This window comes from Sinohyriopsis cumingii, chromosome 6 (genome assembly GCF_028554795.1).
Source record: "Sinohyriopsis cumingii isolate HCF-2022 chromosome 6, ASM2855479v2, whole genome shotgun sequence".
Taxonomy (NCBI): Eukaryota; Metazoa; Mollusca; class Bivalvia; order Unionida; family Unionidae; genus Sinohyriopsis; species Sinohyriopsis cumingii.
In genome coordinates this window covers 49,479,831-49,495,131 of record NC_142966.1, presented here as the reverse complement: position 1 = coordinate 49,495,131, position 15,301 = coordinate 49,479,831, and the positions used below count along the sequence as shown (strand labels likewise).

Below are 15,301 nucleotides of genomic sequence, written 5' to 3'. Positions count from 1 at the left end.
CAGAATCAACTTAAAACTTAATTAACAAAATTTTTTTGGCTTCATGTTCAGAGTTCCTCCATTGAAGATCACCACTTCTAATTCACCCCAAAAAATCAGTTCATTTAGACTTAAACCATAAAGTTTGAATTACTTTTTTATTGTCTTGATTCCCTGAAGTACATGACCGTAGAGTGAGTAATCATCATGAGCCTACTGCACAGAGCATGCAGTCGAGCACTCAGCGAGCATTGTGGGGCCCAAAGATTCAAGATTCACAACTAAATTATTCACAACAGGACACATTTTCTCATCATCCTAAAATATCGTTCTGATTGCTTCACCAAAACTCCTTGGAATAATCAAATTAAAACCCCAAATTCATTATTACTTGCTTCTCTAATCATCAGCAAGTGTTTCACAATGCCAAATTACTGCAGTAAATGACTGTCTGCTCAATAACCTAAGCTCAGTCTAGCTTAAACAATGTGGGTCTGCTCAATAACCTAAGCTCAATCCAGCTTAAACAATGTGGGTCTGCTCAATAGCTTTGGCTCAGTCAAGCTTAGAGAGGGAATGTGATGCTTTATAACTTAGACTCAATCTAGCTTAGACAACGTGAGTCTGCTCAATAGCTTTGGCACAGTCAAGCTTAAGGAGGGGATGTGATGCTTTATAACTTAGACTCAATACAGTTTAGACAGGATTGTGAAAATAATGTATTTGGGAAATTTTGCTGATGGGATATTTGCAAAACGTTTGATTTGCACAATGCAAAGCTTCAGTGCCACTGAAGTTAGATAGTGGTAAAGAGACCATACATAGCCATTTTGAAGGGAAAAAACCTCTATGTGTACTTGCTTATAAGACAAGTCCAACAGCAAACTGCACAGACCCAGATCTGCCATTGCATAATGCACCTGCAGACCTGCATCTGTGCAGTTTGTTAGGAATAATTGGTAGAACAAAAAAATATACCTTGATCTGCAGGCACATTATACTATGGCAGATCAGGATCTATGCTGTCTGTAGTTGGACTCGACCTATAGGTGAGTATATATGGTAGTTGTATTGACTTGGATTTACTGAGGGACAATGTGATTGTGTGTATGAGAGGCTGTCTACACAGAAAATATAATAATGAACCATGCAGTATAATGCTGGTACAACTGCATATAGTGTTGATAAACAATGGCTCTTTTAAAATTATTTATAAAATTTTATGAGACAGATTGATGAGAGAGAGAGAGAGAGAGAGAGAGAGAGAGAGAGAGAGAGAGAGAGAGACACAGAGAGAGAGAGAGAGACAGAGAGTCTAGATGTAAAATACAGATTGAAATTCTATCCATTGAATACAACTTCAAAATTGATTACAAGCTAATCAGGAATGTGAGGAATTTGTAACTATCCTGGCTTCATTAATGTAAAACCTTTCAATCTCTAAATGTTACTTGAAAATATTCTGACCAAACAAAAGACTGAATATCTACATTTTAGGTAATTTTTCCATGCCTGGAGCTATTTAATTCTCCAAAATATAAGTAAAACTTCATGATGAAAGGCAAGGTGTTTATCTGATACATAAATACTTAGATGTTACTACTATTATTCCTCTTGTAGTCCCTCATTATAATGCCATCCATGGAGACATAAGAATATACTACCTTAAAGAGAGACCTACTTTAAGTATATGACACGTATAATTTTACTATCACTTATTGAAATGGAACCTATAACCCTGCTTGCTTTATAAAAGGAAGTGTCATACTGAAGTACCTTATAAAGAGTGGATACAGTAATATTGTTATTAATGAGAAATTTATTGCATAGAGGCTAAATGGATTGTCAATGCTAAATAAAAAAGGCATTAGATATTAAATGCTCCCATTCAGGCTTACAAATTATTCTGCAACTTAGCAAGTTTTGTTAGTACTGTATTATCCTTATACTTAAACTGACTACATACCAATTAAAATACCAGTCAAAGAAACTGCATACCAGTCAAAATAACTACATACCAGTCAAAATAACTACATACCAGTCAAATGGAACTGGAACCATCAACATAGGTAATTTCATGGGTGGTGGAGTAGAACTGGTACACTGCTCATGCAATGAGTGCGTAACAACTGGAACGTTTCCTAGAGTACATTTTCTTTATAGTTAGATGATTAAAATTATGATTTGGAAATGCTTAAAATACAATAGCTTCCAGGGACAGTACCCTCAAGAGCTCCATTGTTGTTTCTGTCCCTCAGACCCTTCATCTACTTGTTTAAATTCCACCCACTCATAAGCCCCCTGCATATATCATTTTGGGATCCACCCACTAGATACTAATCATATGGACTAGATACTAGTCCCATGGACTAGAAACTAGTCACATGGACTAGATACTAATCACATGGACTAGATACTAGTCACATGGACTAGTCACTAATCACATGGACTAGATACTAGTCACATGGACTAGATACTAGTCACATGGACTAGTCACTAATCACATGGACTAGATACTAGTCACATGGACTAGATACTAGTCACATGGACTAGATACTAGTCAGGCTACATCATGAAACATTGTTATACTTCAAATCCTACTAATAGTATTTCAAGCAACAAAAAGAGTCCTTGTTATATCTTCAAGTCTTGAGTAGCATTTCAAATTCAAAGTGACAAGTAAAGTGTTCTAATGGAGAATCCATGTTGATTTAAGCCATATTTATTTGAGAAACCTTTGCCAAGTACTAGTACAAACATAAACATTTTGTTAAGTCAGTAAAAAATGATGCGAAGGCTTGCAATTTTATGTAATACTTTAAATCTTTTAGACATCTTAATGAAGTTAAATGGACAAGATTATTTGCATGTTATTTTCTTTAAAGTACATAGGATTATTAAAAAATTTAATTTTGAGAGCAAATGGGAGTGAAAATAAAATGTGAGCTCTCACATCATATTGTGGACAATTTTGCCAACTGTGGCATTTCAAAAGCAATATAGTGCTGTTTCAAAAGTAAGCAGTTTTCTGTAACATCTACCTTGTTACTGCCATTTTGTGCCCTTACCAGCCCAAAACAGATAATGCAGTTTTATCACGGTACAGTTTACTTGCATCTGATGCTGCTGACTGTTTACAACCCAGGTTGTTTAAAAAGTACACGTTATTCTTCATTATAAATATATGTAAAACAATGAACCAAAAATGACAATGCTCTAAAATATAATCTCAACTTCAAATTTGTATTTTTGGTCTTTGCTGTATGACAATTAAAATAAATAAGGAGCACAAAGTATCCTTGAAACCATACACATGCCAATTAATAATTATTATATAAATAGTTAAAAGTCATTCATTAAACAAATTAAACAATGTAAATATGAATACTTTAGAAATAATATTGCTTTTATGAAGATAAACAACAAGAAAACCAGTACCAGTCATAAAATGGCACTGCACAATTATGGATCATACAAAAGAAACACAATGTTTGCTTTAGTTTCATGTTTCATGACACAGCAAATTTAGTGCCATAACAAAAAGAGTGAAGTGCGTTGCCGAAAGACACACCATGGTACCAAGTGTGGGCTGATGCAATGGAAAGATTTTAACCCACACCCTTTCAGTCGTGATTCCTGCATGCTAAGCACTGAGCTACCATGGGTCCCTATCAAGAAAGACAAAAAGCTGTGTGGCAAAGACAGAGTAATGTGCTATTTCAAAATTAGGTAAGACACAAAAAAGCAGTGCCATTTCTGAAAAAGGTAAACTGTTTGGTTACAATATGGCCTGGTACAGTCTCTGAACTAGAAAGGTCACCAAATGACAGTGTGCCATTACTGGAGGAGGTAACATTTGTGAAAAAGTACCAGGACATTTTAAAACACTGTGCAACAATAAGATCTGAATCCACTATATTTCTGTAAATTATTACCTTTGTGTGGAATCCTGGGTAATAATCCAGCTATGTCAATGTGATGAATTACAGTAAAGAAGAACATCTTTAGTTTTACCAATTCAAGGTGAAAAGCATTCCTAATGAAGAAATCCATATATGTTAAGTATATTTCATAGCCAAGTGTATATATTATTTATATCTGAACTATGGACAAGAGTGAACATCATTTGAGATCAGACTGATCAATTTTAAAACCTCACACACTACCTGTGCAGCTAATTTTTACTCCTGTAATTACTTCTTGCATGCAATTTTCACTGGCTTCGCAATCAACTTCTATTCTATCATCCTGATGCTTTTCTTTCTTAACTAATTGTCTTTATTCATTACTTTGACCTGATAATCTAATTATGTGCAAAGAGTTGCTTAAAAATGTATTAGTTCATGTAATGTTTATTCCAAAATAAGAACTACCCAATATATTTGTCTTGAAGTTGGATTCAAATGCATACTGCATAGACCATGATATCCCATAGCATAATGTGCCATCAGATCTGGGTCTATATGGTTTGTTAGGAGTTATCAGTAGAACAAAGAACATAGATCCTGATCTCCAGGCACATTATATGACAGAGTCCATGTTGTTTTTGCAGGTGGACCCGACGCATAAATGAGAATATACTGTGATCATGATGGAGACATATAGGTGGGCCTTTTATCTGTACTTTCTTACATTAATTCCACTGAATTCTAACCATGAATCCATTTCTTCACATTGCAACGAATGGGTACCAGCACAAATCAACAACTAACTAACAGTGAACTGATTTTCAATACACACTCTAAATTATGTATATAAAGTAAGTCATTTAACATTATTGTGACACTTATATAGTGAAATTAATATTGAAAGTTTGCATCAAGTTCTCGGAAATAGCAAACCTAAGGCCCTAACTGAATGATTAGACTGGGGCCTTACTGAATGATCACACTGTGCCCTAACTGAATGACCAGACTGGGGCCTTACTGAATGATCACACTGTGCCCTAACTGAATGACCAGACTGGGGCCTTACTGAATGATCACACTGTGCCCTAACTGAATGACCAGACTGGGGCCTTACTGAATGATCACACTGTGCCCTAACTGAATGACCAGACTGGGGCCTTACTGAATGATCACACTGTGCCCTAACTGAATGACTAAACTGGGGCCTTACTGAATGATCACACTGTGGCCTAATTGAATGACCAGACTGGGGCCTTACTGAATGATCACACTCTGGCCTAACTGAATGACCAGACTGGGGCCTTACTGAATGATCACACTGTGACCTAACTGAATGACCAGACTGGGGCCTTACTGAATGACCAGAGACATTTTATTGCCTGGTTTGAGAGGTAAAAGATCAGTAACAGATTGACCAGTACTTAAATTAATGTTTTATTTGGCAGTCCATCCTTATTTAGACATAGGGGTTCCACATTTATTTTCTGTCCTTACTGGTTTTGTCACTGAATATTAAGTAACTCCAGCAGTTTATCATAGAAGGTTCAGTCAATATGGAGTCAATAAACCAGTTAGATTGTAGAGGGTTGATACCTTGAATCTTTGGATAGCTTGTTTTTGGTACACAACAAACCATGATAAATCAAGGATCTGAGGTCAAGTGTTTATTAAATCCCCAGTCTGAATGTAAAGTCATTTGTGGATCCCAGTAGGTGTCCTCATTCTCAGGTGAGAATGGGAAGAGAATGTCTCCCAAAATGAACATATTTTACCTGATATGCCAAATGTGTGTGTGTGTGTGTTTGTGTGTGCGTGCATGTGTGTGTGCATGCCTGAGTGCATGTATGCATGCGTGCATGCATGTGTGTGTGTGTGTGTGCATGTGCGCAGCAAAAAATTATCAAAATCTTTAGAAAGAAAACCCTATTTTACAAAAGTAAACTTGTATGCCCATCAACGACATAAAAGAGGATACACAGTATGGTGTTGACAAGATATGAAAATTAAAGATAACAAAAAGTTTAAATCATTAAAAGGGTCAAAGTTTCTGATATAAACATCATTCTTTAAAGACAGGAAACTGCAGGTAAGAAGTCTGTCTTGACCATCAAACTACAGGTAAGAAGTTGGACCTGACCATCAAACTAAAGGTAAGAAGTCTGACCTGACAATCAGGTAACTACAGATAAGAAGTCTGACCTGACCATAACAAAAATCAAGCACATAACTGAGCAATAAATTGCCTGTTCAGATGACTGTTCATGTCTACAGTCATGGACGAAGCAACACATGTCTAAATTAATCATCCATTTAAGAAAATCTAGTATGCCTCAGTAGTTTACTGTAGATGTACTTTCTTTGCACCTCTGAGGTCCAAAGTTCAATTCCTTAACAGTTTCAAGCAGTTATGAGGGTATGTGGATGCCAATCAAAAACTGATGATTATTTCCATCTTCTTCAATCTGCCTACCCCTCTTCAAATCCCCTACCCCTACAATCAGCATCAGGTACAGCCTCATTAGCTCCAGGGTCAGTTCCAAACTCTGACCACAAGGATACAGGTTAGCATCCTGACAAGACCAGTCCAGCTCAGCTGTCATATCTCTGGAGAAGAACACCAGATGCAATTATCTTGGCATGCTATAACCTTTAATGTGTTGATAAACTCTTAAAAATATCAATCCATCAATCAATCTGTCAGTCAACATCAAATCCCTTTCTCTCAGGACAATGAATATTTAAAGTTATTACCCAATCATTGGACCATATATATTTGCTTATAAAAAAATGCAAACACCAATGATTCTGATCTGCCCTAGCATAATGCACCTGCGTATAAGGGTATATGATATATATTCTACTGAGAAAGTGCAAAGTACCAGATCTTCCAGCACATATGGGATGGCGGATCTAGGTCGTGGAGTTTGCAGTTGGACTCAACTTATAAGTGAGTGCATATGGGTAAATATAATGAAATTTACATATAAGCGCTGTGAAGGATAAAAAGTTAGACTTAAATAAATACTTACTGGTTTCACTGAGAAAGGACTTAGGCCATCTGTAAAAAAAAAAAATTTATGAACATAGACTAAGATCTACTCCAGCAAGCAAGCCTAAAAGACCATTACATTAACTAATAAAAAAAATTGCTACAAGCACTGAATTTCATTCAATAAAGGTATGATAATGCTACACCATTGCACCTACCTACCTACCTACCTACCTACCTACCTACCTGCATAAGTCCAGTTCATTTTGGAATATTAATCTTCTCTAAATTTTCTTCTCTTTCATGAACACCACTCTGTGTTTGTTGGGGAAAATGGCAGATACATACTGAACTACTTTTGGCAGAAATTTTAGTCCCGTTATGCTTTATACTGAAATTGACGTTACCTTTTTTGCAGTCTTTCATGAAAACGATTTCCCATCTTTTGTGAAAAAGATTTCCCCATCAGTCATATTTGCAGACAACATTTAACATATCAGTATCAAATCACTAACATTTCTTGTTGGAAATGATCACGGACATTCAGAAGAATCAAGAATCAATAAAACTGATGGAAAGAAAAAAAATGCATTTCTGTTTGCTATAGGTATTGGCTGAAAGCCATTATGGGGTTGAGGGCTTAACAAATTCTATAATTAGGAAAGTCTGAATTTTTGTCAGATATGATTAATTAGATTTTTTACAATATTGCTCAGTTCATATAAATGTTCCACAAAGAATATTGATTTTTCTTTTACAGAAAATCTAAAACATCAATATCACTGTAAGAATATTTTGATCAGTTGTGAAAGCCATCAGACTGGATACAAGTATAGTGAATAATTCTGATTCCAAAAACATGAAAACTACATCTGATATATGCACAATATTGATAAAATCTGAATTTATAACAAGATAAGTTCTAGCATTTTTCACTCAGTTTTTATATGTTGTTTGACAAGATACTCAAAAATATATGACAAAGAAAAATAACATATATGGTTGAAACAATGCAACAATAATAATAATAATAATAATAATAATAATAGTAATAATAATAATAATAATAATAATGATATCAATAATAATAGTAATAATAATAATGAATGTCTTTATTTAAAAGGCATGACTCAGTTAATTATAAAAGACTAATCAACTTCAAGTCCCTCTTTAATGTCCAGTATTCCCCACCATAAATGCATATAAATGCCATGTTCTCAACTAAATGCTGTACATACAGAAATAAATACACACACACATTTTCAACACACTTGAACTAATAATATAACAACACACAAGTTTAGTTTATGTTTTAATTTGAGAAAGAACCCAGGAAAACCCCAGTAAGAACTCTGACCCATGGGAAACTACTAGCAAACTTGGCCAGGCACAAAACTTTATCCCACAAGGACAGAGGTGGGATGGCAGTGATCAGTAAAGGTCAGTACTTTAGACTTTTCTGCGACCTGGAGCCCAATATAAAAATTAACTTTTTAATGATGTGATTAATATACTCATTTCATACTAAGCTAATATCCACTTGTACACCAAGTACCCTATCATTATTCGCCATTTGTAAGCTGGTATTATGATGAAAAAGGCTGATATAGTCATGCTGTAGTCTTCATCACCTCTATTGGTAGTGATAAGTAAAGCTTTAGTTTAGTCTATATTTAAGGAGCATTCTATTTTCATTACACCCTGACTGAAGTTGCAACATCAGCATAAACATCAGTTGTCTGAATTAAAGTAAAGAACAAGTCATTGAAAAAAATTAGAAACAGAAATGGACATAAAATTGACCCTTGTGGCACTCCACAACTGGTAAGTTCTTCTTCAGAAAGATGACTGTTGGGCAATACTTTTAGAGACCTGTTGTTTAAGTACAATTCAAACCAAGTAATAGTTTTTGCTACAATGATATATTTTCAGCTTCTGAAGAAGAATTTGATGAGTCACTACATTAAAAGTCTTTTTTAAGTCAATGATTACTCTAAAACCAATTTTCCACATGTCTACATTTGATAATAAGGTCTTTACACAAACCTGATGTTTGTAGAAATCAAAAGTATAATTTTCAAAAATGTCATTCTTTAAAATGAATAAAAGTGATCAAAAAGTGTGGAATGTTCATTAAGTGCAAATTACGTTAATATTAAGATTTCATATATATTGATATTTTTGATAATGTATAATGTGATATATTAGATGCTAAATTTAAACCAAGAGTTATTGCCTCTTTTGTTCTGTCTTCCAAATCTTTGGTCTGTACAGCATTACTTTATAATAGGATTAGTATCAATGTACTGAACCATTTAGAGTTCAGTGACACACTGTATGTACTTGCTTATAAGACAAATCAAACTGCAAACAACAAAGATCCTGATCTGCCATATCATAATGTGCCTGCAGATTAGGGTCTATCTTGTTTGCTAGCAGATCTGGGTCTGTGCAGTCTGCAGTTGATCTTGGCTTATAAGCAAGTACATATGGTACATTTTTGTCTAGATTGTTGTCCTAGATTACTTGTCTGTATCATAATAAATGACACCTTGATAATACATTCTGTCATCAAAGGGGAAAAGATAATTATAGTCTTTTGATAATGTTCCACTTTCTAAATGGGGATTAATTAGTTTCTGTCATTTTATCCCAGGTATCAGATAGAGAAAAGAAAATGACCATGAGACAAAAGTAGTGTCCTAACCCGATTAGAAAAATGGAAACTTCTGATTATTCGACAAGAGTTTATATATATTTCTAGGCATCTACCCCCCCCCAATAATATGCATGTATGTGGTTTAATTGCAAAATAGCACACTCCTGGCCAGGGCCATCACAAGTTTGCACTGGACAAAAAGAGCCCTGGGCAAACATTACCTGCTATGCCTCTCACTCTGAAAAAAATATTGCAAATTGATACAACCACCCCACCCCACCCCACCACCAGCTTGGTGCAAAGGGTGGTTGCCTGTATTGTCCACCTTTTATTACAACCCTGGTCCTGGCCATACAGAGCCAAAGCAAAAGTTAGGTGATACAAGTGTTAAGAAATAAAGCTGATCATATCGGGAATTATAGATGAAAATTTGCCACACAATATTATGGCCCTTAAAAAAAACAACAAGCAACAACAACACTTCTTTGAAGAAACTGTAGGTTTAGATGAGTGCAACACATATTTGTGTATGTGTTCAGACCTGGAGATGTGCAGGTTTGGTGTTTTCATCTGATTTACCAGTTAATGTCAGATCTGGTTCTGTTGTATAAAATTTGGAATGTCCATCCTTATCTGCCATAACTTAGATCTCATTTCCTTGGCATTAACTACCCATACCACCCTCAATGTCATTCAAAACCAACCTAATTGTTAACAAAGTTTTTCTCACTTTTATCATTGCCTTTATTTCTTTAATTAATGTTATTAAATTGTCCATAAATTTGATCTTGTGTCAAAAGCTAATGTATCTTCACTGTCAATACCAGTCTATTTTCTTCCAAGTTGTTATCAGTTTGTAAGTCTTTTCACTGTTTAATTGTAATAAATCCTAATTTAATGTATTTATCATTTATTCATTAAAGAAAACAAACAAGGAATTCCATACATGGACACCATTGTGTGTACAAGAATCAGCTTTGTATCTTCTATGCATTGCTCAAGTGTTTGTTTGTATAATTTTCCAGCACTTAGCAATTGTCCCAGCATGCAGTGGGATTTCATTTATTTCTAACCATGAACTTTGAACCTGTGACACCTGTTTATAGGCAGTAATCAGATTTTCAAATTACATGGAATCTGAAAGAAAATAAGGGTTGGTGGAGCATAGTAATTCAACCACCTGAAGCTATAATGATGGGACTCCATAGCCTCAGTTCAAAGCTTTCATGGTTACATTCTACTTATATTAAGTAATGAAGCAGTAAAATAAAATATATAGAATCCCTTGATGGGACCAGCCATTGCTGCCTGAAAACAATTTCCAGGAATTCAAGATAATACCATTTCTTCATTCTAACTATAGAGCATTGAAGGCATGTTTTATATTGTTCATCAATAACAAGATTTTCAAATGAACCAGAGTACATCTTTTATATTGTTCATCAATAACAAGATTTTCAAATGAACCACTCTGGTGGTCATGGTAGATGTCAACTTAGCACCATTTCCATTTAGAACCAACAAGGCATTATAAGAAGTCTTCTGGTGAGAACCCCATATCAATAGGACTTTCTGTTTTAGAGAAGAAATGATAAGTTTTTCATGATATCTAGTTGGTCCTAAATGAAAATAGGGCAATGTGATGTCCAGTATGGCTGCCACAATTGTCATTTTACAAATCTTGTTATTGCTAATCCTTCTGAATAGTATTACCATGGGGTTTTCACCAAAAGACTTTTTATCATATGATTTTCCCTTTTTGAGGAGCAATGATAACAAGATTTTCAATATGGATGCTAGTGTGGCCTTATTTGATATCAGATTAGTACCACTTCTATCTAGTACCAACCAGACATCATAAAAAGTCTTTTGGTGAAAGCACAAGGTTTATATGAGCCATTTAGGAAGAGTAGTGATAAGATGATTTTCAAAATGATTATTGTGGCAGCCATATTAGAAGTTGGTTCAGCACCATTTTCATTCAGGACCAACTGAACATCATCAGAAGTCTTTCAGTGAAAATCCCATGCTGATATGACCATTCATTCAGGAGAAAGATTTTCAAGCTGGCAACTTTGGCCGGCATATTGAATGTCTAAATGACACCATTACAACTGTTATGACTCTTTAGTCTTAAACTAAATAACAGAAAGAAGTGAAACCCAAACATTTCATAAAGTTAACAAAAAATGTATTTCTCTAAGTTATGTGAAGTGGCAAATTTTATGTCGTTCTAACAAGAATACATTAGTGGAGACCAGAGAACCATTAATTAGATTTATGGAGACAAGCGCGTATCATATCGCCATACTACCGTGTATGGTAACGTCCTTTAGAGGGAGAATTCTGTTCCTAATTAAACATTTGTTTATACAGCAGCCAGGCGGACAATTTGGGACAATGAAAACTTCATTTTTCATGGTAAAGTTGTCACAATTGAGGGATCACAGAAACTCTGTTACTCAAACTACCAGGTCAACCTGACCCTGATTTTGGCGCCTCTGGAAAAAGGCGGCAGAGATATTTGATTCTGATTGGTTACATTAAATAATGGGCGTGTTTCCCACACAAAATTCTCTAGGTTTTTTCAACCACTCCATTGAAATTCTGATCAGTCTAAGCTTTTCTACGTGTAAAACCAAAGTAGGACTCTGAGGATTTGCAAGAAATTCTCGTAAAAAGGAACTGTTGTCCAAAAGGGGACTATTGTCGAAAGGAACCGACGAACTAATTTACCGATTAGAGGGAGGAACGTTGAAAGCAAAGGGAGAAAATAGTGTCTGAGTCGTATACTGAGATTATCCTGAGACGGATGGTGGAAAGTATCATCCTGAGATCCAAGGGTCTGAACAGCTACCGAAGAAGCAAAACAGACTGAGGACGAGCAGGTTATGAAATCATACAAGACGTTGACTTCGATTGTTCACTCGATCCTATGATGAACTAAATCTATCAGTAAACAGATCAGCTATTGTATTCAAATCTATTTGTGTTTTTCTTTGTATTTCGGTGAAAGTTAAATTTCTAAAAGCAGAGTACATTCCTGATGTAATGAATTTTCACAGTGTTTGTATGTAATTGATTAAATTGTTTGTTTACATGTACGGGGGCTCGTGTTGGTTTGTTCTATATACCTGCTCAGATCTCTATCTATTTCACCTATAAGTTTCACCACTTATATTTACAATTACTCGAACCAGGCAATAACATCGAGGGTGGTCAACCCCTAGATAACGAAAACCAAATCAAGGAGGGACAATTCACTCCCCCAGTTTAACAAGTTACAAAGTCAAAATTTAAGAGGAACTTACAGTACTGTGAATTAAATCCCAGTTAATCCTAAATGTTCCATAACAAGTCCAAAAATTTAGAAGGTTCTTAATGAATTCCAGTATTGAATGTGCTGATGTATCAATGTCTTAAATATTTTGATGTACCAGCAGTCTTAATGTATTACAATGTTATAATCCAGAATGTCTTTGAATGAATTCACAATAATCCCAAAGTGGTGTTTTTGTTCAAAGTGTCAATGAGCACTTTGTAATTCCAAACAACAATATTTTAATAAATGATTCCTCTCAAATTACATCTTAAGACAAGAGTAAATGATTCCTTTGACTTAACATAAAATAGCAATGAATACATTTTTTACTCATTCTTATATACAGACTGTCACCTGATATATGACACTATAGGGTTTTCTGGAAAACCTCACTAATGTGTAAGCCATGTCATACTTTAGAACATTCTAAATAAGGTCAGACCTTGAACTCAAATCATAGTGAACATCTTTAAAAATGATTTTAAAAAACTTAGGTATACCAAAAATGTACCCTCAAACATGAACAGGAGTCAAGCACACAATATAAATTAAATATACATAATAATAAGACCTACTAGGCATCATAAGAAGTTGTTCACTTAAAACATGTTGATATTACCAACCATTCAGGAGGAGTAGTGGTAACATTGTTTTCAAGATGGCAACTATTGTGGCCATATTGAATAACAGGTCAGCATCATTTTCATTTTGGACCAACTAGACATCATAAGAAGTCTTCTGGTGAAAAGCCCAATATTACTTTTCATTAAGGAAGATTAGCAAAAATAAGGTTTGCAAGATGACCATGGTGGCAGCCATATTTGATATTTGATTGGCCCCATTTTCATTTAGGACCAACTAGACATCATATGAAATATTTTTAGTAAAACTCCATGTTGATATAACCATCCATTCAAGAGGAGTAGTGTTAGAAAGATTTTAAAGATGCCACTCTGGTAGCCATATTGACCACAGATAGTATTATTTCATTTAGGACCAACAAGACATCACAAGTCTTCTGGTGAAAACCCCATGTCAAGATGACTTTCCTTTATGGAGGAGTAGTGACAATGAGATTTTCAAAAGGGATTGTTTAGGATATGGTCATGAGTCATATTTCATCAAGTGGTTGTATAATTACATGCATACATGATTAAAAAGCAGTCTCACAATAAGAAAATACACTCTATGGCTCACATGAACAGCATTATAACGAGAGAGTACTGGATTATGTACTTCATTATAATGCAGGCTCACAATAAGAAAATACACTCTATTGCTCCCATGGACAATATTATATTGAGGGAGCACTGTATCATGAACTTCATTATAATGCAGGCTCACAATAAGAAAATACACTCTTTTGCTCCCATGGACAATATTATATTGAGGGAGTACTGTATCATGAACTTCATTATAACGCAGGCTCACAATAAGAAAATACACTCTATTACTCCCATGGACAATATTATATTGAGGAAGCACTGTATTATGTACTTCATTATAACGCAGGCTCACAATAAGAAAATACACTCTATTGCTCCCATGGACAATATTATATTGAGGAGTACTGTATCATGAACTTCATTATAACGCAGGCTCACAATAAGAAAATACACTCTATTGCTCTCATGGACAATATTATATTGAGGGAGTACTGTATTATGTACTTCATTATAACGCAGGCTCACAATAAGAAAATACACTCTATTGCTTCCATGGACAGTATTATATTGAGGGAGTACTGTATCATGAACTTCATTATAAGGCAGTCTCACTATAAGGTAAAGTATTTTAATGGAGTACTGTATGATGTTCTTCATTATAACAGTTTCACTGTAAGTTGGCATACTCTATGACTCCCCTGGACAGAGTTATAATGAGGGAGTACTTATAATGTACCATTACAAAATTGCTATATTTATGTACAGTAATGTGTTTTCCTTATTCATAGTGTGTTAAGGAGATGTGATGGTTCAGTGGTTAGAGAGTTAGACTCATGACCACAAGGATATGGGTTCGAATCCTAACATCAGACCAGCCTGATTCAACTACCATGGCATGTTCTTGGGCAAGGCACTTTACTCCAGCTGCTTCACCACTAAATAACCTACTTGTGTTGCTGTGCCATAAAGTACCAAACCAAAACCAATCCTGCAGTGTTGACATTACAATGTACTTCCTGAATTGTCAACAAAATGGGCCATTTAAAAGCATCAATGATGTCAGACTGTTTAAAGATTGGCTACAGCTCATACAAGATGTTAGCTATCAATTCTTCACTCAGCCATTATAGCGTAAATTTTGCCAGAGAGAGAAAGGATAATAACTCTGCAGAAAAACATAATCTGCTTATTATTACAGTAAAACATCAATTATCCTGATTGTTTACTGGCATAGACTATAACCATGTCCCCCAAATATTTGCTTATATTACAATGCAG

The 15,301-nt window shown here is 35.0% G+C and overlaps 1 protein-coding gene across 1 annotated transcript in view; it reads right to left on the bottom strand.

Moving 5' to 3' along the window:
• LOC149796898 (protocadherin gamma-A10-like) overlaps positions 1 to 15,301 on the bottom strand; it is a 94,171-nt gene that overhangs the window by 62,262 nt on the left and 16,608 nt on the right. The window contains exon 2 of the mRNA XM_089961551.1: positions 6,917 to 6,945. The gene's annotated coding sequence lies outside the window, so the exon portion shown is untranslated. The remainder of the gene's footprint in view (positions 1 to 6,916; positions 6,946 to 15,301) is intronic.